The sequence below is a fragment of the Acanthopagrus latus genome, chromosome 8 (genome assembly GCF_904848185.1).
Source record: "Acanthopagrus latus isolate v.2019 chromosome 8, fAcaLat1.1, whole genome shotgun sequence".
NCBI classification, from domain to species: Eukaryota; Metazoa; Chordata; class Actinopteri; order Spariformes; family Sparidae; genus Acanthopagrus; species Acanthopagrus latus.
The window spans coordinates 11,128,702-11,155,221 of NC_051046.1; the positions used below are offsets into that span (position 1 = coordinate 11,128,702).

Genomic DNA, 26,520 nt, shown 5'->3' on the forward strand with positions numbered 1-26,520 from the left:
ATTACAAGTGGCTGAACCTTGAGTCTGGCGCCATCTTGTGTTCTAAAGGCGGAAATGGCTGCCTCTCCCTGAAAATCAGACTGTGTGATACTTATTTGAAGAAAAGGTGGTGTTTGGACGGTAAGAAAACCTAGCAGCGTTTTTCTAATGTACCTTAAATAAACACACAAACACATCAATTATTCAAAAAGTTTTTTCTCTGTTTTGCCTGTGGTCAGTTTGAACGGGTGGATATGAGTTAGCTAGCCCAGCTAATTAAGGAGTATTAATTCAGCCAACTCATTTCTTCCTCATCAGTTCTCAATGGCCGTCCTCTTTTCCGAAGAAAGTTTTGAAGTGGCAGGTGTCAACTTTACAGCACCGGGAAGCCTAATTTGTAACAAATGTAGTTCATGGTGTTAGTCTCCCCCATAAAACATAAAGGTCACACTTTTGGAAGGCAAATAGGCCTTAAAAGCGAGGCTTGCTAGCTACTTCACCAGACTGTGCTAATATGCAAGGTGCAAATCTGCCTTTCATGCTAGTGTGACTCCAAGGAGTTCTTACTTCATGATTAGCATGACTGAAAGTACGTAACACCTACAGCAAAAAGTTTGCAAAAATTGCTTTGAGAATGGTTTATCGAGAAAGCAAGTTTATGACAGTGCCTATGAATGTTTTTTTAAGCATTTGCAGGTATGTTAAGGAAACTTGGGTGGTTTGAATAGTACAGAAAGACCTAGGTTTTAAATTTATGGTGGAGCAGTCCCCTATGTTTATTTAAGTGTATGACCTGCCCCATAAGCATATATGCAGCGGTCTTGCACATTGCCTACAAGGCATTCAAGTCTCCCCCATACCCCCTAAACCCCCATCACATTGAAAAGGGAGCAGGTAATGCAGATAACAAATTCAGTGAAAACTTAAACAGATCACAGATGGAACTCATTGATGGGAACAAGATCTGAAACAGCTCTTAATCAGTGTTCAAAAAATGTTAGAAGAGCCCATTAGGTTCTTTATAGGATTCCTTGAGTAAGTCCATCCAGATGTGTGCATTGATAATCACAGCACGCAGGCACGACTGGAGACTAACAAAGGAGCCGAGCCAAAAGGAGAGACATACCTGACTCTGTTCACACACATGAAAACAACTGCTGTAGAATGTAGGTTCCTCAGATTTCCCAAACCAGATGCCTTCTGTTGGTGTGCTAGACAATAATTTCAACACCACAAGTTATTACTGTGGGGTGACATGTAATGGACTGTCAGGATCCTTGAAAACATTATGATCTGTCTTATCCTTCAAACACCAGTTTTGTAAAATTTGGTCAGGAAATTGTTCACATCCACATCACTGATTATAAAACTGCCTTATTCTAAATATCCTGTAAACTAAATACTCTTTTCGTTAACATCAAATGAATGGTTTATGGTCACTCACACTCATGGCATTTCTCCCTGTGAGTGAACATGCTTCCTTGCATGCACAAAACATTACCCTTGTAATTTTTGAAGAAAAAAAAAGATCATCTGTGGACATCGCTGCTATCTTTATCTCATTCTATACTTTGTAAAAAAAAAATCTTTTTTCTGTGCTTCAGGTGAGACGCAGCAGCTGCTGAGTCCAGTGCAGTATTGCTGCTGAATAACCAGCAGCACTCTTAGATACCACAGCAGTGCAGGTGATGGGAGCTGACAAGAGAGGGTCCACCAGTCTTGGTACAGGTTTGCTATCAAGTGTTCTTCTCAAAACTGCCCCGAAATGTGCTCTGTCGAGCTACGCTGCAAGCAGGTAAGAAGGCTAAGACTATAGATTTTATACAACAGATAAATTGTTATTGTAAATTGTTGTAAATGTTCTTACTACTATTTTCAGCACAATAGGCAGTGAGTTTTTTAGAATACAAATGGTCATGGTATTTTTCAATGGGTAAAAGTAAAACAGTGATGTTACTGTTGTCTCTGCTTCTATTCTTTTGCTCCCACTGAGGGTGACATGAGTACAAAAAGTTGAGATTGGAATCTGTTACATTTGTGTTGGTCAATTGATGGATTAATTGGCTGTTCATTACGGTGCTGTGCAATTGCCGTGTTATGGTATTTTGCCATTTGTACAAGAACATTATTGTTCTGAGAGCCAAGCACATAGGGAGCTTTGGGAGGCTGAAACTGGAGCTAGTGTACGAGAGACCTTATGGATTTGGGGGTCAGACGAAAAGGTGCTTTGTGGCCCGCACCCCACTATCGCAGCTGCCAACCTTCCAGCACAGACATGAGAGGCCCCACTGTGGCATGAGGGTATTACTTGGAGCTGGTTTCAGCAGCTTGAAGGTGGCTAATACTGTATAGTTATCACTCTGCTTCTTGAGAGCCACAGTTGCTTTTCCTTGTCATCACGCAGACTCTGTTGCTGCTACATTGCAATTTTTCCCCAATCAAAGTGCTCCTTGGCAGGGCTCGAGCCCAGTGCTGAGGTCTGGTGGCAGCTGAGGCTGGGGCTTGGTCGACCCCGCATGCTGCTGCAAGTGGTGGTCTGCTGTGCTTGTGCAGCGTTTGAAGGTGCTCCCACCGCCTGTGGAATGCAGTGTTAGGCGTGTTGGATGAGGGGCCTCCCAAAAGGTAGAGGGGGGAAAGGGGGCGAGGAGGAAAAGAGAGAGAAGAGGGGGGATGACCTTTGAACAGTGCTGTCGGGAAGTTATGACTCAGTTTTCAATTGTAGCAGTAAAACTGAGTCTAAGAGCGTGGAAATAGAGAAGGGCTGAAAGATGAAGAGGGAGAGTGAGAGGAATGATGATGATATGGATGATAAGGTGAGGCTGAGAGATAAGATTGTAAAACAGCAGTAAAGGGTCTGTGAGTCACAGGTTCTTTAGAAAACACAGCTGAGTAAAACTAGATCATAGCCAGCATTGCTGATTATTTGTCTCTGGTTCAGGAATAAAGCACCCAGTGTTACAAACCTTTAATGTGAAATTTTACTTGTGTGTAACTAAGTTCAACATTATCAACTTATGTTTTACATGTCTGTGATGCTCTATATGTCAAGACATCTATAGAAGTTGAAGGGAAAGGAGGGGGTTGCAGCTCCAGGATGTTTCCTCTTAAGCGATACAGTGACAGAAGCCTCAGGCGCCTATGAAAGGAAAGGAGTCATGCTGAGATGTGGAGATGTGGAGGAGCCTTTGTTTCTAAGGAACTACCTCAACCTTTACATTTCCTGTCCTGAACTCCCACACAGACATATTCATGCTTATTGGCACGCACACACAGTGGGACAAATGTATTAGAGTTCATTCAGTGTAATCAGCACAATCTTCTGCACGTACACAGAGCCAGAGGGGTATGGATGCATACGTGATGAATAGGTGCATGTCTAAGTAGGGCTGCAACTAATGATTATTTTCAATGAAAATTAATCTGTCGATGAGCTTCCCAGGGAATTGATTTGTTGGTTGATCTATAAAATGGTGAAAAATGTCGATCATTGTTTCTCAAAGCTCAAGGTGATGTTCTCAAACATCTTGTTTTGACCACAACCCAAAGATAGTTTTTTTTCCTAAGAAACCAAAAAATATGTACCTATAACGAGCTGTAATCAGAAAATTTTGACTTTGTTGTAAGTGTAGTAAAACATCATTTTATGTGATTAAAAATATGCCAATAGCCACTTATGCCACTTGCATGTAGTAGACAGTTCTGGAGATGGATATATATGTTTATATGTCATCATAACAGTGAGTAGATATCATCTACATGTAAGTGCAGATGGAGAATAATGGTCCAGTTTGCTTAATTCCTCACACATTGAAACCTTTCACGCTAGATCAGTCATCTGCTTAATCTCAGTGGGCACGCTGTCACTGCATCACAGAAGATGATTGATAATAGTGTTAATCACCAGATTAACCACAGCAGTGTGGTATGATCCACCATGTGGTTTTTATCTATCAACACTTGCGTGTGTGTGTGTAAGTTTAGAGCTACATGCCCACTGCAGTTATGATGCTTTCCTCATTGGTCAAGTGAGTGTAGTAAAAGCCAAGTGTTGCTCTGCTGTCCAACAGGAAAACCTGATCATTGTTGCCGTCAGCGTTTTATTATCTGAAGCACTCATGCACCAGGAGACACTCTTGGTTCTGTGCCCTACTCATGACAAGCTCAGGAAGCACATTAATCTCATCTTTAGATTTGATTTCAGTCTGCTTGTGTGGCTTCTATTTGACTTTTATTGTTAAACTGATCTGTCCAGAGAGATATAAGCACATCCAGTCAAATTGGAAAGGATGTACAACATGTTGGAATCCCAGGGAAGTGAAAAAGCAGAGTGACAGAGTGGTGGAAGTTTGGTTCCCAGAAGTACGTCAGATGCATGGAAAAGGAGCTAAATGCGCTGGCAGACGCTGGATGTAAAGCAATCCAGTATAACCACAGTAAAAGACTGTTGATTTAGGTCGGAATAAATCGAGTGAGCTTCTTTATGTTGCAGCCCAGGGAATGCTTCAGATCATGGCATGAGGTTTGGGCCTAATATGATGTGCTTTGGTCAGAGATGGCAGGAGGGAGTTTGGGGCTGGGGCTGAGGAGAATGCTTCTGTCACAGCTGAAATCTGTAAACTAATTGACCACCCATACACAGCATTCCTGTTCCACTGGGCTTTCTCTCAAGACCGACAAACAAACCCTGAACTCAAGAACACCTCCACCAGACCAGGCACACTGACTGTAGTGTGATTAATTACATTTTCCCTTTTCCTCTCTCTCTCTCTCTCTCTCTCTCTCTCTCTCTCTCTCTCTCTCTCTTTCTCTTTCTTTCTTTCTTTCTTTGTTGCTTGCTCTCTCACTCTCATGTGCCGGGTGTATTGGTGTGTGTAGTTCACCTCCCTTGGTACCCTTAGTTAAACATCCCTGTAATGTCAGACTGGCCAGAAGGAAATCCACTGTGTTTTCCTTTTTGTGCTGTCGTTTTTCCTTTTCAGAATGATTCATTATTAAGCTCATTTTTCTCTTTTAGTTAGGCTTTTTAATCTCAAATATACAACTGACTGGCCACACAATGTGGTGAAAGATGTTTTAGAAAAAGGTGAAAATAAACAAATCCCCATTCACCATAACCCACAGAGTAAAAAAGGGCTGAAAATAGTGCTGAGTACCGCACTGGGCAAGGGGGAGTGTGAGGTGCTGATGCCAAGGACGAAGGTCAGATGACAGCACAAGGTCAGATTACTCTCATAGGACTGGTTGTGTGATCATGACATAGCACTGGATAGGTAAAAGTGTAATCAATAGCTCATGTGACACAGCTTGTTCAAATGTTGTACCGTTATTCCACTTGGCTGTTCTGTATAAAAGTTACAAAGCCAGCTTTTTAGCAGCAGAGGAGGAAGTGACAGATATGTTTCATTTCATCAATCTTTTGCTATCTTAAATCACAAACTGGCATCATGTTCTGGTCGCATTGTTTGGTCTAGTGTAAAAAACAAAGCTGGTGTAATGACTAGTCTTCGTTGTGGCATTGCAGTGGGATCTCGGCGTAAGAAGGTCTAATGATTGTCCTTGTGGGGCCATGCGTCATACTCTTAAGGTAATATAATCCAAACATTTAGTAGATTTGCAGGCGGGTATTTTGGCTGGAATCCCACTTACAGTTGGTGAGACACTGAGCTGTTCTTATCATTTCATCTAAAGCAAATATTGACTACAGAGGGTTTGAGCGTTCTTTGCATTCCTCAAGGAACTACTATAGCAAAGGTACTGTACTCCTGCCTTTCCTCAGTCTCATTAACCAAGCTTTCTGCTCCTATTTTACCACTTCAGACAAAGGCATACAGCAGCCGGAACATATTCCCCATGGCTATAGTGATATTTAAAAAAAATGTTCCTTTAGGAAATACGCAGATTCTCATCCTTTCCAACAGTCAGAAGAGAACTGATGTCACCAAAAATACAGTTTGCTTGGTTTAGCATACAAAGGTATATAAAGGTACAAAAGTATAGCCAGTCATCTGTTTAAAGTTAACACAATCCATCTAAACCTCATTTGCTAACATGTGATTTCCTCTTTCTTTAATCAGTACAAAAACTAAAGTGTAAATATGGCAAGTTGTGGTTTTATGAGGACTTATGGGCTCGACTATTCTTGACCTGAAACAGACTTCATAGCTCTAGCTTCATACTAACCTTCAGATAAGACATAAAATTTGTACTTGAGTAAACTGGAGGCTGTTTCGTGTCAAAAACAATGGTGTTATGTTGTGAGTGTCATTTTATTCTCTCCAAAGTCCATGTTTATGTAATAAGATGACGTCAGCAGTCAGCTGCGAGGGTGGCAGGCGATGCTAAAGCGTAAGGCAGAGCAGGCCTGTTGGTAGGAGGAATGTGTGAACACAGTGACAAAACCATTTATTTACAGGCACTTTCACAGCGAGGTCTAGCACCCGCAGCCCAAGTGCAACCCCAGGGAAGACACAGCTGCGTGTGAACTTTGTAGCGCCAGTCCTGCTCACTTTGATCGGCCGACATGAGAGCGGCCCTGATCTCCAGGACCACCACCCATCTTGTCTGATATTCTGAGTGTACAAACTGAGACATTCCAGACGTGTGAACTGCCCGTGACAAATGATCAGCCTTTGGGTTTTCAGCTTTTGCATGCTGTGGGCTTCTTGGCACGGTGTAGTTGGTCTCGGGCTCAGAGTTTTCCCCTCTCTACAGCTTCAGTAACTGGAGCGGCACCACAGAATGCGGACAAGTCCTGGTGTGAATTGTTATGTTAGAAAGAGCCTTCAGGGTGGGGCTATGATTTAATATTGACCTTTTTCAACACTGGACAGCCACACTCAGAACACTGACAGGACTGTGGGGACTCTATGTCATTAAGTGGACTGATGACTGGATTAAATCATCTTGAAAAATATACATCCTAGGCACAGCACAAAAGAAGTTGATTTGTTTTAGTTTCAAGCCATAACGCTTTGAAAAGTGAGAAGTGAAAATAACATCTTTTACTGCCAGATTAGTCACTGCATATGATGATGGTGATGTTGGTTTTGATTGAATTCCAACTTTGCTCCAATTTCATCTGTGGTCGCATGAAATATGTCCTTTTTTAATTCACAACTGGAGTCTCGAGGTGTGCTCCATGTTTTGAAAGGCGTTATGGAAGCCCATTGATTTCTCCATTTCATTAAACAGGTCTTGCACTGTGCCATAACTGATGTCATTCTACTGTTTCCTGTCATTTTCCAGCACACGCACTGTTCCACATGCCCCTCTCCAAAGTCCGTCCAGTCAAACCCTGACATGATTGATTCCTTTACAGTTCATTTGTAGCATTCATCAAAATTCCATTGAGTCATGAAACTCTGGCTGACTACTGTCCAAAGTAATCTAACCGCAGCAAAAGAAATGCTAAGGTCCTCTTGGGACATAGATTTCCCCAACGACTGATGACATTTGGCAACACAAAGAGAAAAAAATACTGCTTCAAAAATGTTCTGCCCCCATGCAAATAGTTCTTGTAAAGTTTTCCTCAGGCTGTTATATCACTCAAAAATGTATAAGTTTTTTTGCTATTAAATCTCATATTGACTGTTTGGAAGAAAAATATACTGTAGGCCTGTGAACACTGATTTCTATACTGCTGTACTGTCTGTATAGTTGCTGGTCCAGTTGTTGATTGCACTTTAAGTCACATGCAGTATTAGCATGAAGTTGCCCCCTCCACACTACTTTCGCTACACTCTGGTGCAAATTGATATTACTGCCGGAAAAATTCAGCAGCATATTTAGCAAGAATGCTTCCAAGATCTTAACTACTCCTGTGCCTGTGTGCAAGCTTGCACGTCTGCACTTGAATGCTCAAGTTTTTGAAGGGCTGTTGTAGTCAGATTATAATCACAAATGTCATGTATGATCAGCTGTTGTGCGCCGAGACGTTGCCTGATAAAATCCAGACACGCACCTTGAATCAAGAGAGGTGGATACTGAATCTCTGTGTCTTCAATGTCATTGTTCAGTTGCACCAGCTGACGTAATAAAGGAAAGAGGGTTTCATATGAAACCATTTTTGGATGACAGTGATGAATCAGGGTAGTTTTGCAGCTTGCATTAATTGCCACTGACATAATACTACATGGTTGCAATAGGAAAAGATGATGCATTACGGCTGGCTTATTATGCTTTATGTATTTAAAGGGGACACTGAGAGGTTGTAAGGTGTTCATCATTTTCCCCACAGGACTGGATAGTATGGAAGCAGCACTCCACGACTGTGGGTTACATTGTGGGACCATGGAGGAAGTGTTGTGAAGGGGCTGTGAGGGGGTTGCTAGGCAACAGGGTGGGCAACTTGGCGTAATGAGCGCAGGGCTCAGGAGCTGTCTGCTCAGTGTTCCAGGTCCTGACAAGAACAGACAGGCTGGCCTGGGACGGCCTGCATGGAGCTGCCACCACGGCCACCTGCTCACAGCAATCATCACCAGCGCTCCAGCCAGCCACCGATACAGCATACAGACCCAATTAAGAGCCCTGCATGTCCCCCTCCAGCCAGCCATCACTAACACTCCTGCAAGTCTGACAAGGCTGCCTTTTTTCCCCTTAGCAAATCTCTAATTAACAACATTGGTAGTGGTGAGGCCGGGCTGTACAGAGCTGCTGAAAGGGGCTGGGACTCTGCTCGGGTAATCAGCTTAAATACAGGTTTATTTCCTGCCCCCTGTGCCTTGCTACTTCCAGCAGAGATTGCATTCTTTTATCTGTTTATCTCCAATTTCCTCTGACTTGTAACGTGTCTCCTAGACACACTGTCACCTTCACTTAAGGCCAGACTGACTGCTCCTGCGATTAGATGGTTTTAGAGCAGTGATCAGAGTTGGTTTTGGCAGGGCATAGCTCTCAACAACATCTCTGTCTGTTTCATTACTGCCTTACCATCTCCTCTCCCTCCACTCCCACTTCACTGAGGGCCTCTGATCTTAACTGCATAAACACTGCTGAGCATCTAGAGAATCAAAGATTCTCATATTAAAAAATACACTCTTTCATCAGGTATTTAATCATGTGTAGTTTGGTAATGACGGTATCTTATTAAAGATGGAGATCAATCATAAAGGTGTGTCCCTGTATCTGGCATATTAATTAGTTAAAATGAAAAAAAGAAGGTAAAAAATTACTTATTGAAATTACCTCATTACCAGTGCTGTGTTAAGAGAGCTGTGTGTTCCAGCTGAGAGCAAAGGAGGTGGAGGAATTTCCTTTCAGTGGGGAGGTGTTATTGTTGGAGCCCTGTGCAGAGCCGCTGGATGAAATATCCTCTTCCCCAATTTGGGATTGACTCTTGATACAAGACCGCCACTCATGATTGGAGGGAATTATTCCTCATCATCCATCTTGAGCAAATCAGACAAAAATAATATAGACTGTAATACAGACTGATTTACATTAAAATGAGAGATGTAAGGGAAGAGGTCATCTATGCCATAAATTAATACATTTACTGTTACCGTATATTTCATTTTTCATCCATACATAACACGGTGTCTGTAATTTGTCTTTTCTGGCTTGTGAGGAGAGAAAAGTTGGCTGTCATTAAGATTTCCAGTGGTTAGTTCTCTGCTCTTGGACTTGGATTATGCTATTAATAAGATGTGCTCATAATGATACAGTATTGCACTCTATATGACTCACTGAGTACTTTGTAGGACTTTTTGACCAACACTAAAAGAACAAAGTGACTGTATTTTCTGGGTGTTTTTTCTGTATTTTTCAAAGTAACATATTTAATAGTGTTCACTGTGGAGGAGAAAATATGAACTGTGTATTTATTGTTTGTTTGCTTAAAAGCATTTTATGTGTTCATATAGTTAGAGCTTACAGACAATCTTCTAAATGGACATGCTATTATATGGTTATTATGACGATTCTGTTGCACTGGACACATGATTTCCCAAAGCTAGTTCAGTTTATTTTGGATTATCTTGTTCTTTCTATTCTTTCTATGCACTGTGAGCTGGCACCCGGTGTTCTCACCCAGTGTTCTCACCCAGTGCATGCTGGGATAGGTTTCAACCCCTTGATCCTGAACAGTTCAGGCTGTAGAGGTGGATGGCTGGATAGTTCAGAGTATGAGCAGCAGAGGGTGCTGTTCATCAGAATGGGTGAACCCTTTGTAGCATGTTTGTAAAGATGACTGCAAGAGAGACAGAGCAAGTACGTGTTGATATTTTAATATTCAAAAGATTTGATTTTTGGACTTTCAACCTTAAAAAGGATTACAGCTTACAGTGTTTCTTTCTCAATATTGGATTTCACTCAGTACATTTTTGTGAAATCAGGATGCATCTATCCAATGTTAGAAAATGAACTCCTACATTTACTCAAGTGCAGAGTATTTCCATTTTCTGCTACATTCTACTTCTTCTTCACTACATTTCAGAGGCATTTATTGAAATTTTCACTCAACTACATTTCATTGATTTAAGTTTCCTCTCAGATTCAGATGAATGATTCAAAATATAATCAGCAATTAGATTATGTATTAGAATGAATATGGTTAGATCACCAGGATAAATTTCATGAGCTATCCAGTACTATGTTTGGTAAAAGAAACATACTGTAGCTAAATCTTTACCAACTGCAACATTAGAAAATCTACATGTACATTAATAATCAAACTGTACAGTGATAGCAAGATTTATTGGCAGCTAACACAAATGGTTTCATTTTTATACAGCCATTACATTGTGCAAACATTTACTTTATAATAATACATTGAAGTAGACCACTAGTGTATTGCCAGCTTAGGTACAATTTTTAATGCAGGACTTTAACTTGTATCTGAGTATTTGTGCAGTGTGTAATTGTTACTTTTACTGAAGTAAAAGATCTGAATACTTCTTCCACCATTGCACTATCTTTATGCTGGTGTGTCAGATGTTTGCTTTGATAGGTGATGTATTAATTTGAGCTGGGTAAAACCATGACAGCTCAGGTGTTAGCCGACAATCCTCAGGGGCCTAAATCAGATAAACCACTTGAGCAGCACCTGGAAACACCTGTCAGATGAGACACCATGCAAACACGCGACTTCCTACCCTGTGTGTGCTCCAGAGTTCATCTTTCCATCATGTCTTCTTCTTCACACTTCTTCTTCACAGTGATGCCCATTTTCATTTGTAATGGTTGATTTCTTAATAAAACACAAGCTATTTTTTGTATTTATGATAACCTGAAGGTTCCTTATTCTTGCTGTTTTTCAAGACACTTGTCAGGTATGGTTTTCGAATTGTGTCTCTTTTCTCTCTCTCTCTTTTCATTGCCTGCCAAGCATGGAAACTTGTGTGCTGCCCAACACTCAATCTGTTCCTGCACAGGCCGTGGTTTCAGCAGAGGAGGTTCAACAAATATCTAAATGGGAGATTTGGGTGTGGGGCCAAAGAGAGGAGAGCAGTCTTGCCTGAGCCTCACCCTTTACCTGCATTAGGTCATAGGCTGAAAAGGGGGGAGGGTGTCAGTCACCACCTTCATCCCCCTGCACTCTGGTAGCCCCGCCATGACTGATCGTTCTGAGTTTTCTGTCATGAACGATGAATTTGTAGTACCAAGCCAAGCTGTGATGAGAGGAGGGGAGGACTGATGGGGGGGTGGGGAGTTGGTGTTTTTTGCCTGACCCTGGACTGGCAGGGTCTACTCTGGTGAGCCTGGTCCCCAGAGCCCTCGTCTCACTTAGCCCTTCAATATCCCTCTTTCTCTCTGTGGGGCCAGGGCTGCTCTGGATGAAATTTCAGTAAGGGTATGAGGGAATGGTTCATGGAGTTTAGCACCTTCTTTAACATAGGCAAAATAAATGACTTCTCCTAATGCTCTAATTGGTGGCAGTTTGATGATCAGGTATCACTGGCCTTCAGGGCTGAGGCACCTTGTTGTTTTACTCCAGCTCGGTGAAAGAGCCAGTCTGTACCTGTTGCTTCTGAGATTTTTTCAAGTAAGGAGGGAAAAATGCCTGGTAGCATGTGGTCTGCCAGGTCCTCTGAACTGTCTTTTTTCCATGAAGTCAAAGTAAAGCATTTGACATTTTAAGTTAAGCCTAGCTACTGATCTCTCTTCCTCAAAATCCCTGCCCCCTGGCTGGGATCTGTGTGTGAATTGTGAATCAAATGAGTGGCTTAAAAATGGTTCAGCCTCTCTCGCGCTTGCTCTCACCCTCTCTCACTCCCTCTTTCGCTCTTCATGTGGTTTGGTAGGTGACTGTCTAGGCTCCTTTATCCATGCCCATGTGTTAAAGATTTTGAGAAGAAAATTAGCCAGAGGTGGATAGAAGCAGCTATAATCTAGAAATGCCTCCTCAATTTTCAAAAACTCCCTTCCTCCAACAGACATGAGTCAAAGTCCGACCCCTGCTGTTCTGCTGCACCAACAGCAACGCTCATACTGACAAACTAGATGTGTGTCCCGAGCCTCACTGATCAAATTGTCTCGCCTATGAGACTACATCGAAGACATCCATCACTCTACAAATAGCTGAATGAGATGTCAGCCAGTTTTTTACGTCACTGAATGGCACTGTTTCGTTCACAAAATAATCCTTTGATTTATCAGACATATTTTTTCCCTCCTGAGGAAGACATAATTCCCATGCCAAACCTTTTAACCTGTGCCAGAATAGACTTCCTACACTTGCTTGTGTATAAACCAGGGTAAGTAAACTGAATTAATGATCAGTGGATCACGCAGCTCAAAGAGAGGTCTGTGGCTAAAAAAAACTCTATACTTATTATCTGTGGACAAGAATCAGACAAACTATGTACTGTACTAGTATATACTATAAAGAAAATTTGTCTGCTTCACGGTCAGTTGAGGATCGCATGTTGCTTAGCAGTCCACTTTTGTCTTCCCACAAAAATACCATATTTTATATTATTTAAAGGGCCACAGGAAAGTTTGGAGAGTTAAAATCTGTCAGAGACAGTGTTCTTACTGTCGAAATAAACATAAAACAGAATATTTTGTTGCTTAACCCAAAGAATGTTCTTGGTTTGCTTTTTGCAAGTAGCTCTTTGGCATATGACTGTGTGAGGTAAAATCTTTACATGTGAAGTGAAGGACAGTGGACAGTGGTGCAGTGGTGTCAGTTTGTTATTGTAAGGCATGCCTCATGGCTGCAGCATGTCACTTTCCATCACTTTCCCAGGTTAGCCCTGTGTAAGGCTTTAGGCTGGCCCGCTGTTTACAATACCTCCCATTCAGCCTGCTGCTCCTCAATGAAATTTCTATTTATAGAGGCCACTGGCCTGCAGAGAGTCATCTGCTTGTTCTGAATGAGGTCTGGTGGTTTTGACAAGGTTAGCTGGATTAAAGCATTGGAGGGAGGTGGGGGTAGGTCTGAAGGACAGGTCACAGGGGCTGGTTGGGGTGAGAAGGCCACCACGAGAAGACTGGCTGCCTTTATTGTATGTGATGGTCAATGTCAGCACACTATTTAGTTAAATGCCGGACATGTGATGAAGCTGAGTTAGACAAACATTTGCTCAAAACCAAAACTCCAGTTTTATCCCTTTAATGTGGCATTTGTGTCTGCCCCTCACGTACGCTGACGCCAAGTATGCATGGATTTATGCTCTTATGACGGGAAGTCAACATAAAGTAAGAGCTGTTACTACCAGTCAGCAGTGTCATGCACGTTGATGTAATAATTTTGACAACACTGCCCTATAGATGGCCTTCTGGCCACACCCATTCACTCAGCCAATGGTTTACTGAGAAAGAGGCATTCTCCAATGAAAGGCCTGCTTTTTTAGAAATGAGGTGCCTGAAAAATATTTTTGACTGCATACAAAATGTTTTTGACTGCTGCACCTATGAACTTAATGTCTGTTGTCAGTTTGCGGAAAGGTCCATTATTATTCCACAGGAGCTTTTGGCTAATGTCACTGTTGTGTTGAGGAAATGTTTTCTGTAGAATCAATCGTGGAAGAATAGAATAGGGAAAAATTGCAATTTCCTTAATCCTTGCAGAGTTTTTTCCTTTTCTGTGTCTTTGTTTTGATTCCTTGGTGTGTGATGGTGGTTCCCACACAGTGGTGCTGCAGCCAACTTGTTCTTCTCTATTGTGCAGCTGGCCTCTCTTTGAACCTGTACAGCTATAAACATGGCTAAGTGCTCTCCGTCAGAAGCGGGCTTGCAGGAGGACAATAATGTGACAGGATTTTTTTGTACACTGTCACATTGGAGCAAAAGGTAGACACAAGCCTGGATGAGGCACATCCAGCTCCAACACAGCTCAGTTACTACAACCTCTACTCCTTTGAGAAAAAGGGAGACAAATCTAAGTAGAGGTGTCTGTCAGATTCTAGGAAACACCCACCCACTACACTTACAAGCATCGTCATCATTCGGCCTCCCATGTTCCTCCAACCTCAGGCTATTATCTCCTCCTAGAGTTCAGCCAAACCTAAACAGAGGAGTGATCTTTCTCTCTCTTTTAATATCGAAATTGAGCCTCTTGCTGATCTCTGTAAGCTGCTGATTTGGTTTCAAAGATTTGGCCAGCTATCTCTCCAGTATCTCCCAGAAAAACATTGTCAATGTGTGGTCAGGATAAGCTGTGTTGGGATGGAGTGCACATGAATGCCAGTGTGGTCGTGTTTGGACAATTTAGCAAGGCTGCAAAGGAAAAGTCCTCAAAGTCATCTAAACATAGAGACTCCTAAACCTCCCAGTCTCTCACGGTCCTGACTGAGTGGCTACTTGGTAGACAGCCTCTGAGATAACTTAAGAGGGATACTGTTCTCTACGAGAGTAGTGGACAGCTTAGAGCAGTTTGTGCCATACAAATCAGTATTTTTTTCTGCTCTTTAAAAAAAGAGCCTGAAGTGTAACTTTGTCTTTTGATATGCTGAGTGCCCTGCTTCTCTCTCTCACATGTGTATTTTTGTAGTGCCCCCGCTCTTAGCTGCTCCTCTAAAGCCACAGCTCCCCCTGAGCAGAGACCCTGCCACCCACACAGCTCAGATACCATCTTTTGCATAAACAACACCAAAAGGAGTTTTTAACAGACACATATACATATAAATGTCTGGAAGACAATGTAGACACATTGTTTATCTTTGTTTGTTTCAGTTCCTTCCAGAGACACCTTGTCTTACACCTTAATGATTTTGTTGACCTAAATGCACTTTCTGGTCCCAAAAGAAGCTATTCTGTTTCTAAGGTTCTTCTGAGGTTTGAGTCCTTCCCAATTGGAGCAGGGTTTACTCAGATCAGAGACAGTTTCATTCAAGACTTCAATTAAGGCCTCCACAACCCTTGACTCATTTTCCACTCTCTAATTTTTCTAATGGCTGGGACAGGAGGCTGGGAGCAGCACAGCCAGCTCTGCACTGCTCATTAGCTCTAGCACCACCGCCCGCGCTGCATTTAACTTAATAATGAGGCCAAATTAACAGCAGCCCTGGCCTTGCTCCAGGTGCATTGTGGGTGAGAGTGAGGGTTAGGAGGAGTGGAGGGGGAGTACCTGGCCAGCTGAGGGCCTTTAAACATAGCAAGGCAGTAATGACTGGAAACACAACATCTTAGGACTGCCTCCTCAGTCTCTAAATGGCTATCTGCTGTCACCCGTCCTCCACATCAAGCATCCACTCAGCTCATTGTTTATGTGATCTAAAAATCTGATGATTTTTCTGAAACTTTATTTTGTATTCTACCTGTTGAACCAAAGCATTATATTCAGTACAGTTCACCTCTGAGCCAGATGACATTGGAACAAGGGTGGTGAAAATTGATTGTGCCAGAGGAGGGTGCTATGCAGGTTATGGATTGGTGGAGAAGACCTGTCCTCACCCCCTGGTGTGCAAATGCTGCATAGCTATGGTTATCCTCCAGCTCAAACCTGTGTGAAACTGGGTGCTGCCAAGGGCTACGTGTTAATGAATCTGAGCAGCCTGGGAAGGAGTACACACAAACGAGGCCCTGGATGACAGACACGGTCTTTATTCTTTATACACCTTCACTTATTTTTTTGTTTCTGCATGAGTTTTATTAGTTAGCTTTTGTTTCCTGCATTCTGAGGAAATGCTTCTATGGTCTGCTTCTTGTGGATTATCATTGCATTCAAATCACAGCAAAGATTCAATATGTCCAAAAAGAAATATCACGTGATCTTTGGAAACCTGAAAGTTTGGATTCGTACTGAAAACAACAAGTGTTGTTTTTTATGCATGTCAGATTTGTCAGAGACTGCAGCAACCACAGAGACTACAAAAACCATGTGAATGCAAACAAATTCTCTTAGCTCCAAGATATATAATCATATTTTCATAATTCTGCTGAATTTACTATTCAGTAAATTTGATTGATATTTCTCCTTGATTGATAAGTATGATGCTAGGAAAATCTAAATGCAGTATTTTATATAGAATAATTAAATTAAGCTTGCATTTTGATCATCCAAATCAAAACCTGCTTTTTTCCCCTTAACCAAATGACCATGTGCTACATAAAGAACATACAGCAGTTATATCACATTTGGTAACATGTAGCCCATATTTCAAAAGAATAATTAAAAAAATGTAAATTAAAATTACAGTTGCCAGGGCATAAAACCAATGATGTATTGATATTTAAAAGGCAAAGCTCGATAGTCTGACAATGGATTAACTAACAGTGCTAAAAACTAAATATCGAATCAGATCGAAACCTTAAAACAACTTAAAAAAAACAGTGGAGGATCATGATAATGAAAATTATTGAAAGTAAGTAGACTATTTTATATAACTATAATGGAACATTAAATTTGGGTTCATGTTGTAAAAACTGAGCAAGAACATATGCTTATCCTGGCTACCCTCTTTGTTTGGATTTGGAAACAAATCAGCAACTTGGTAGATACTAAATGCTACACCATAGGTAACTGGACTTTCAGTTTTTTTTGAGGAAGTTTCACTCTCATCCAAGAGGCCTCTTTGCTTCTAACTAACTGGAGTTAAGTTAGAATTGAAGAGCGCTTTATGACTGAGAATCTTCATCAACAACTAGGGAAATGTGTTAATGTTCTTTTCTTTCTTACTCTACCCCTTTTTTTGAGCAAACTGCCTTCATCAACCTGGTTAGAAGAAACTTTAAGTATTCTGGTAATAAGCTAAGTGTAGAATTTGTGTTATCAAAGACTGCTCTGAGAGGAGCATCACTGTGCCAGGGGATGACAGCATCAGCTCCCCATAAGCTGCTGCATGTTGTTCAGAATGTAGTGTGAACTGTTCACCGACAGAAGGCTTGGCAGCCAGTTGCCACAAAAGTTATACGCCAGTAAGGTGGTCATGTGACTTCTCTCCTGCCACCATTCCCCCTGATGTGAACCCTGACCTCATGACAAGGCTAATGCTGTGAAGCATTCAGGAAACATGTTCCCATTTTCTCACTCATACGCACTCAGTGGCGTGACAGGATGCTCTCTATTTAGAAACCATGTTATAGCATACTTTCAGACTGCTGCTGTTATAGTAATGCCTTGGCACGCTTTAGGCTGTTAATGCAGTGGAGAGGCCAGAGGTGATGGTGGTGATGCATACATCGGGATTTAATTTAGTGTACGTGTTTTTGTGACTGTAATTTATTCTGACTCACTTTGGTCAACAGTGAGGAAATTACTGTGCATGAATTGAAGCTTGCTTTTATATGCCTGCACACACAAACATAAAACACACCCTGCCTGCAGAATTTCTCGGTATTGTAAACAAAGAAAAGATTATTTTTCTAAATGAAGAATGACAATCCTAGTGGACTCCTTATGTAACTTTGTGGTTTTGCCTTTTCTCAGTACTGGATATGTACATTTTCCATGACCTGTTTTTTTTTAACTGGAAAGCAGCCTGGCACATTGTAGGTAATTGTTCAATTTTCCCCTCTGGCTAGATGTTGTTTTTAAACCAAAGCCTTTGATATTTAAACTTATTTTGATTCAAGCTTTTAATGTCTCCCAACAAAATCACTCAGAAGTGTGTCCCTGGACTATATAACATATGGGTGTTTCTCATTACTAAGAATACTAAATGCTTGCATAAAGTCATTTGATGACTTGTAGGGAAAACATAATACATGTTATATCCAGCACTAATAAGGATAAAATGACTGTATTATTCTGCTTTAGCTTTAGAGTCTGGTTGACTTCGAGTGATTCAACCTGAATATCATCTCTGCCAACAACTGGCTGCCCATATTGTGAACACTGTGATTTTACTAATAGTTTGTTTTAATATAAATTTAATCTGTGTTTAGTATAGTCCTCCTATGTTTATGTGCCTTGTGTATTTAAATGACTAGGAGACTGTATGCCCATGGACTGTAATTTCTTCATATCCATCACTGTTGTGGTGCTCTGTGTGTGTTTATGCCTCTGTGTATTTGTGTGTTTCTGTGTGTTTAGAACAGATCCCCCGGTGTTTGGACAAAACAAACACAATGTCATTACTGGCATGATTATGGAGAATTGAAAGTTTAAGCAAATATTCAAGAGTCTTTGTCTGTTTTTAGGATTTTTTGATACACGGATGACCACTGAAATAACACTGACAAAGCCAAGCCCAGCTTTGTTCCCAGTCCTGACAGCATGAAAATGGCAACTCTTTACCACAGGTACAAATAGCAAGTCAAGAGGAATTTACTAAGCATTAAAGGCCTCCCTCGTCTCACTACAAGTTAAGATAATGTTGTTCTGGCTATAATCATCCAATTAGGGTGATGGAGGCAGGACTTGGCTGGGACAAGGATCACATTTCAAAGACTTGTGTCTGCCAGCCTCCACACTAATGGTAAGATAGGCAATGGTTAGTGCTCAAGATTGTGTGCAGGTTTGAAGGAGAAAAGCATTCCCCGTGCCCGTGCCGTACAGGCAGCTCTGTGTCACTCGCGGCACTAATAGTATTGAAAATATAATGCACATAGTATGTTCTTCCTTCCTTTTCTTTTGGAACGGTAGGAGACAAAGATACGCAAGCAGTTTCTCATGATTTCCAGTATTGTTGGTGATGGTCAGTGGAGGCTCTTGGTTAAAATGATGTCTTTGTTAATGAAAAGCTTATAGTGTTTCCACCTTGCCTTGTAACTACAATTTATGACACTACCAGAAGAAAAGTGACATTTTGTTTTCATTCAAGAGTTAAAGGCCAAGAGCATCAGCCAATGCAAATAGGTAGACACTGAAGGTCGCTTCTGCCATTTGTATCCTTTGAGAGGGTGTATTCGACCTTCCTTGTGTGTTAGAAAGTATATAAGAGAGAGGAGGAGAGACATCCTGCCACTGACACGTTTACAGGCCGCCAAGCCTCCAGAGTGCTGGAGGCGTGGTCTGATGGCAGCAGTGCTGTCTGAGTAATTACAGGCTCCCTGGTGGATATTACTAAGGTCCCAGTGATCCAGACTCCACGCAAGACCACTCTCTCACTGTAGTTAAGGCAGCAGGGGAAAAAAAATCTTAACCAAAGAAAAATCAGGGAATGAAAAAAACAAACCCCCTTTCTGGTCTAATTCAACAAGCACAGCTCTGTTTTCTGTGCATAGCAGTGTTTGAGTTCTGCCAGAAATATGTACCCCAGTATAGGCACATTTTTATTATCCAGCAGGGCTCCTGGTATTTTGAAAATGAGGTAAGCTCAATTACCAACAAAGGGCTCCTCTCAGGGGTCTGTCATCACACGGGGGTGAACGGGAGGGAGAGGGAGGAAAGAGAGACTCCTCTGCCTGTACTTTGATACTGCAGGATTATGTGCTCAGTGGCATGAATTGCAGCCATATTTTGGCTGTGTGGAGACCAGATGTTTAGAGATGACAGGCAGGACAAGACATTTTTTTATTCTTACATTTTAATTCTTAATAATTTTCTCAGTAGTGAGCCCAAACTACACCATTGACGTCCTAATGGGAAATACAGTATTTTCATATTTAAATTTGCAGGTTCTCTGTGCATGTCGTTTTTTGTTCTTAAGGTTAATCTGGTAGTAGTGGAAATGAATTAAATGTCAAAACATTTCAAACAAAAAATACTTATCCACTGCAAAGCCAATAAGTGTCAAGGTGTTTTTCAACGCAAAGAGTGAAACTACTGGTCATCTTCCTCTGAGGTGTGTTCTCTGAGAAACCAGTAGTGTGCTGATATCACTTCTTTTGACAGACTGGTTTCTGACCAGTTGGATTGTGTTTATTACCTCCACCAAGTTTATTACCTACAGCACGGAGGTTATGTTTTCGCCCATGTCTGTTCTTTGGATTTCCACAAAAGTTGGATGAGAGATGGGTCTCGGCTCAGAATAGACCGCAAAAACTTTTGGTGCAGATCCAGGTAAAGGGACAGATTCAGGAATGTTTCCTCAATTTCTTAAACATTGCCATTTGGGTATTTTTCAACATTTTTGTAATTATGCATGGATCTTGATGGAAGAAATCAGGCTTATTTAGGTGGCCAGGATCTACAGTAACAGTGCGTACCATTTGATGCAGATACGAATAAAGATCCGGTTCAGATGGATGTTTTGTTTGATACTGGATTAGGCTTTATTGAATTAAAGGGGACTGTTGGCCTTGGTGGAGGTCTGTGCTCTACAGAGTGCCATTCTAGTTTGACTTAACAGAGATGGCCTGATAGTACTCCCATTATAGATATGTGATAGTTGATGGGATTCAAAATTAACATTTTGAAACTTTTTTACACCAATTTTAGCATCTTAAGATGATGTTGTTTACAGTGATTTTAATATTTAGACGTGGTGCTGAATGTTATTGATATTTGCAACAAATCTTCATTTGATATCTTTCTGTAAATTAGATTTAGATTGTCATTTTGATAAATATAATTAACTTTATTTAAAAGAAAACATAAAATAATAATTCATTCACGGATTACTTGAAAGCTTGAATTAAATGTTATTGTTTTCATTAAAAGCCACTAATCCACAAATAGAATAGCTATTTATTTATTATTTGAATTTAATACTATGAGAATACTATGAATGTAGACCAATCATAATTTGATTTTAAGTATTTCAAAGAAAATCTGGCTATTTGTTAGAAAAAAATCCACCAAGGAAGAACTGCACAAATCTAGAGAAATTGGCAAAAAAACACGTGTCACGATGTAATCTTCTTTATTAAATGGGTCAGTTTGTTTTGTGTGTGCACCACATGTCAGTGGTGCTTCCCGGGGGCAGAGGGCCTCCCGCTGTGGTGACGCAGTAGGCACCAGAACTGTTTTGGTTCCAGCCTGTCCTAGGAGCCGCCTGACGTCTCCTTGCTTCCTTATCTTAATGACCATTAACCGTTTCTGCTCTGCGTCAGCTCTGCCGCTTCGAGGAAGGGACAGGAAGAGAGAAAAAAAGAGCAAGGGAGTCAGAACAAGAGAGCAAAAGAGATAGTGAAGGAGAGAGAGAGAAAGAGGCCCCCAGATAGAAAATTCCTGACAGCTGATAAGAAGGAGAAGGAGATCCAGTTTACTGCACAGATAGGATAGGAATGTGTGGCCAGATGATGATGACTGGGTCCATGACTGCACTGCCCCTATCTGTGCCTGCCAAGACACATCACCACTGACTGCCTGCATGCTAGCCAATCTTCTTGTTTCCCAGAAAAAATAGTGGATTCCGTGTGCTCCTTCACAACTGTGCCTTTACCATCTTTCTGACTTTTGCACTGTAATGTCATGGACCCATAATTATATTACTTCCACAGTGCTTTACAGCCCATACAAATCACTGTTTTCACTTTTTGCACCTGACAGCAGTGTCTATATGTACAGCTACATAATATCGTGGTGCATAAAATATTCATATGCGGCAGCTGTCTAATTTTAGCATCATCAGTGGGCACCACAAACTGCAGGGCGAAATGAACCATTCCTTGGAAACACACAATTTCATGTGAATTATTGGTCTGCTACAATAGCAACGAAATGGACATGAGAGGAAATGGAATCTAGCTCAGACAGTGTGGAGCTTGGCCAGGCAGTCAGAGAAGGCATTTTAGCTGTGCAACTGAGCTCCCAGCTTTTTAATTTGCGATAAATCATAGTGAAGAGATGTACCCTAAAAAATGCTTGTGTAGACGCCGTCTCTCGGTCAGAGACGGAGAGAGAGAGTGGGGTGAAGCAGATTGGGTTAGTGGGAGCCAGGGCTGTGTGTGGATCAGACTCCCGCTCAGCTGTCTCCAGAGGAAATCAAACAGGGTTGTGCGGTTCATTATTTCGTCAGTCGACTCAGCAGCAGAGAATACTGGCGACATGGCCATTTACTGGGAGTCTCCACTGACCCAGCTTAGCACAGCTACAGTTAGAGAAGCCAGTCAGCTCGAAAGGCTGAAGATTCACCGCCTCATGGATTTATGTCAAAACTAATGTTGTGTTGTCTCTTGTCACGAGCGGATGAAAAAAATAAATGAGGGATGATTCTCTCAAACTTTTGATCTTCAAGCTTAACTTGGGACTATAGTTAGAACCCCCGGTCAGTGCCCACACACATCGCTGATGTGGACATGAGCTTCATCACTGAGTATCATTTCGATGCTGATATTTGGAATGTGATTGGAGAGTGGGGAGGGTCTCAAGGGTCTAGGTCTCCGCTGTTTGTTCTCCTCTTTGAATACAAAGTCCTTTGTGGTGACCCCATCGCCAGACTACCAGTAGACTTACAGTCGACAGGATGTAGCAGCACACATGCACAGCAGAACAGTACTCAACCTCTGAACTGCAATCACTTCACCTTTCAACTGAGGAGAAAACGCAGGAAGAGGGAGACATGTAGCGAGGCACGTTCTCCTGTGCACATGTTGTCTTTTATAGAACTCAACATTAATAGAGAGATAAAGTCCAGCAGACTGGAAATATAGAGTTATTTCCAAGAAGAAACCAAAGATTATCTCTGAGTCACAATGGGATGTTCTCATACAAGCGCTGATGATGCAACAATAGCATTAAAGGGGAGGAAATAATGGTTGGGTTTGTGATATTTTTCCATTCTTGCACATCTCTATTTCTGAGCAGAGTGCCCGACGGCTATCGGCCAGCTCAGACGCCAGTCTCCACTCTATCATCAGGGTCTGATGAAGCAGATAACACTGGGAGCGCTCACTGCTTTGCAGTGTGCAGTCGAGCATGGCAATATGGGTGGAGTTGAGGGTGCGGGGGGTATTCAAGGATGGCTAGACAGTTTGCAATCTGCTATGAGAAACAGACAAGAAACATTCAATCAGTTGTGTGCAGAAGACAGAATGGCACCAGCAGAGCGCCAGCCAGGCACAGAGCTGGCCAGAGGCATAGGTCACAAATGTTATCACCCAGCCTCCTGTGACATGCTAACTCTATCTCCATCATCAAGGTCAGGTCATTGTTTGCTTTGTCTGGGCTAAGTCACGGCCAGTGCCCCTGCTTGTTGGTGGTGGACAAGCAGGTTTGGGTGGAATATTAAGCTTATGGCGTTTATCATTGTCAGACCACAGGCAAAACATTTATTCACGAGAAAGGTAATTAAGAGGTGACCTAATATCTTTCTTTTTTTTTTTCCAAACCAGTCCATTTAGGATGTATTTCATTAAGCGTCTGCCAGTGCAGAGGACTAGTTTGAGTGCTTATACGTTTAGTCATTCATATATAATTGTCAGTAATATCCTATATTAAAAAGAATAATAATCTACAAACCTTTAGTATGTAATTATAGTTGGCTCTTGTATAATAGGGCAGGGACAAGGTCTTGAAGAGGTGCAGTGAAATGCCCTTGGTCAGCAGGTTTTTTTCTCAGAAGTATCCCAATGACAAATGTTAAATTTGTTAAACAAACTTTGCCAAAAATCAAACATTTTCCCAATCTCTTACCCGTCAGTCAGTCATATCAAAGGAGGCTACCTAGTCGCTTCCTGCGTATGCCTTTCACAACATACACACTCAATTGAGACAGGCAATATCATTGAAAGGTGTGATGCATTCCAACAGTCAGTGTAATTTATGAATTTGAGTTAGGAGATTGTGACATTGTTTTGCTGCAACTGCCAAGCAGAGGTAAGAACACTCTTAAGCCTGCTGAATAGCTTTCCACTGAGACAGAGGGCTTTTAACTGTGACTGATGAGATGTCTGAGTATGTTCAGGCGTAGTGTTAAAATGCTGTGAATCAGCTTATTGCACTGATAATTATAATGGAGGGCTTGCTGTACAGAACGCTGTAAACCAACAGTGCCGTGTTGGTGCTTGGCAGAGCGGAGCCAGTCTGAGCTGGCATAGTCGTAAAAAGAGCCAAAGGAATTCCAGCATAGGAACACAATGGAAGCAAGGAAAACTTGCAAAAATGTGGTCGTCGCCATGTTTTGTCAGGAGAGAGGGCAAAGACAGCAAAGAAGTGGTTTCAGTCATTTTTTTTGTTTTGTTTTGGGGTCGTACATTTTGTGATTTTCTGTATAGACATTTCATTTGTGACTGGTTCCAGCATATGGCTTGTTTTGGTGTATGCTTTTAGTTAACTTACAAAGACATTGGGAAACTTGAGGATGTTGCTCTTTACTTGAGCTTCCATAATAAACTGTTGTACTGTAAAATAAGTAAGTGACTTCAGACATCCACAATTTTACTGTTGGGGTAATCAAAAGCATACCACCACCCCCCAGTGAGGTACACAAGTTCTTGATGAATTCCACTGTCACTCTGTGGAGCTCATAACTTGACATCTAAGTGTAACTGCAGGAATCCCGGAGCCACTTGGGAAGTGCAGTGTAAGGTGATCTGGAGTCGTAACGGCTGTCATACTCTGCACGAGGAGCCTAAAGCTGGGACCAGCCAGGCAATGGCATCCTTCCAGTTTAGTAACATATGAGTGAATTCTCAGTAGGAGATTCATTCCAATGTAGCTTGCTCAAAATGTGGTCACTATGGCAAACAACAAAATAAGAAATAGGGACAAGAATATATCAGGGATGTGGGTTCAACTAAAATCACCACATAAGTCATTGTTTCCTTATTTTTCTGTGAAAATTAAGTCACACTCATTCTGAACTCTTCAAATACAGACACTGTGGTTTTGTGGTCAAAAACTGATGCATTGGGATGCTGTCTTAACCAACCTACAATCCCAATGCATCAGTATTTGACGAGTTAGGAACAAGACGCAAAAATACAGTTTTCTTAAAAATCCTTACATCGGACCTTTAAGCTACTAGAAAGTAGTTTATAATGCTAACATATGTATCTATGCTAGATTTCATTATTTCAGGAATTATTGTCTTTTGTTTTTCTTCATAGCCATTTCTGCCACAACGAGAAGAGAAGAAGAGAATAATAAATGTCAGCTCCTGGATATCCAGGGTTAAAACAGTGGTTATTGTAATTCCAGTAGTGCCATAACATTTTTTAAACTGTCGGCACATTTCTGTATACAACATTTTCTCTCAACACAATTATTGATTTCACAATGTGCCCCAGGCATGTGCATGTATTCCAGCTACATGTTATTAAACATGTCTACCAAGCCAAGTAATCACAGTGACAACTTGTTCTTCATTCCTTTGGTGTGCCATAAAAGGCTGTGTGTTTGTGTTGGTATTGGCATGGGTCCTTGTCTGTATTTGTGAGTGTTTCTGCCTTTCAGAAAGCACACTTGATCATGATTGTGTAACTCTGCAGCACGGAGGCAAGGATATTAAAAACAGATGTGGCCTCTTAATTCAAAAATATGGGGGGGGGGGGTTGTTCTGTGCAAAACATTCCCCCATTATTGATTGCTGATCCTCTGGTATGTTTGGGCTATCAGCAGGGTTCTGAGGGCTAAGATGATAAATTGAAATGGTAGGGGGGTGGGTGGTTAGAGTAGAGACTTTGAGTTCAGTTCATAACAAGATACGGGAAGTTAAAAGTTCATCCTGCTTGTTTTTAACCTCCTACTTTTTTATAGCATTTGATATTAAACTAGCTCTATTAAATTGTATTCCAAGGCTATTAACAGACATTTAAAATGCCAAACCCTACCACTTAATTTTTTTTATTAATCACTGGTGACTACTGATAATCCCACTACTGCCTTTACCACCTAAAGCCACACACGTGCTCGTCACCTCTACCTTTTACTATTCCGTAGAATGGAATCTGTCATTTTAGGAGGATGCTCTGTTACTCATCTGCCCCTTGACACAGACACACACACCCACATTGTCTCCAAGTGACAGTGGAAACAACATTGTTTGAGATGTGTTTTATCTGTGGCAGGTTGCAGTGTGAGGCAGGGAAAGAAGAAAAACTTCCTTGTGAAAGTAGGAATGCAAAGTATTCCCCACAATGCCACACTGCTGCAATTACTCCAGCGCCTGGTGCTGGGCCAAGACAATGAGATGACAGCTTGTGGTGTTGAGGGGGAGAGCAGTTCAACTCCCATCTCTCCTCTGTGTGCTGTCGGCCGGCTGTAGACCTATCTACACTGAAACCTTGTCTCTTGGACCTCTAAAGTGCTGTGTCCAGAATGAATGTATTGCCATCTGGTATTCACATCAATTGGTGTCTAAACATCATAACCCAATAAAACCTTGCCTGACA

At 41.6% G+C, this 26,520-nt stretch overlaps 1 long non-coding RNA gene across 3 annotated transcripts; it reads left to right on the plus strand.

Moving 5' to 3' along the window:
• On the plus strand, positions 1-26,520 carry LOC119024938. Of its 3 annotated transcripts, XR_005076650.1 has the most exons (5): positions 1-120; positions 1,584-1,774; positions 18,502-18,603; positions 18,705-18,779; positions 26,197-26,520. It is a non-coding gene; the product is annotated as an uncharacterized LOC119024938 (long non-coding RNA). The 3 variants fall into 3 exon arrangements; XR_005076649.1 differs by lacking the exon at positions 18,705-18,779; XR_005076648.1 differs by lacking the exons at positions 18,502-18,603; positions 18,705-18,779.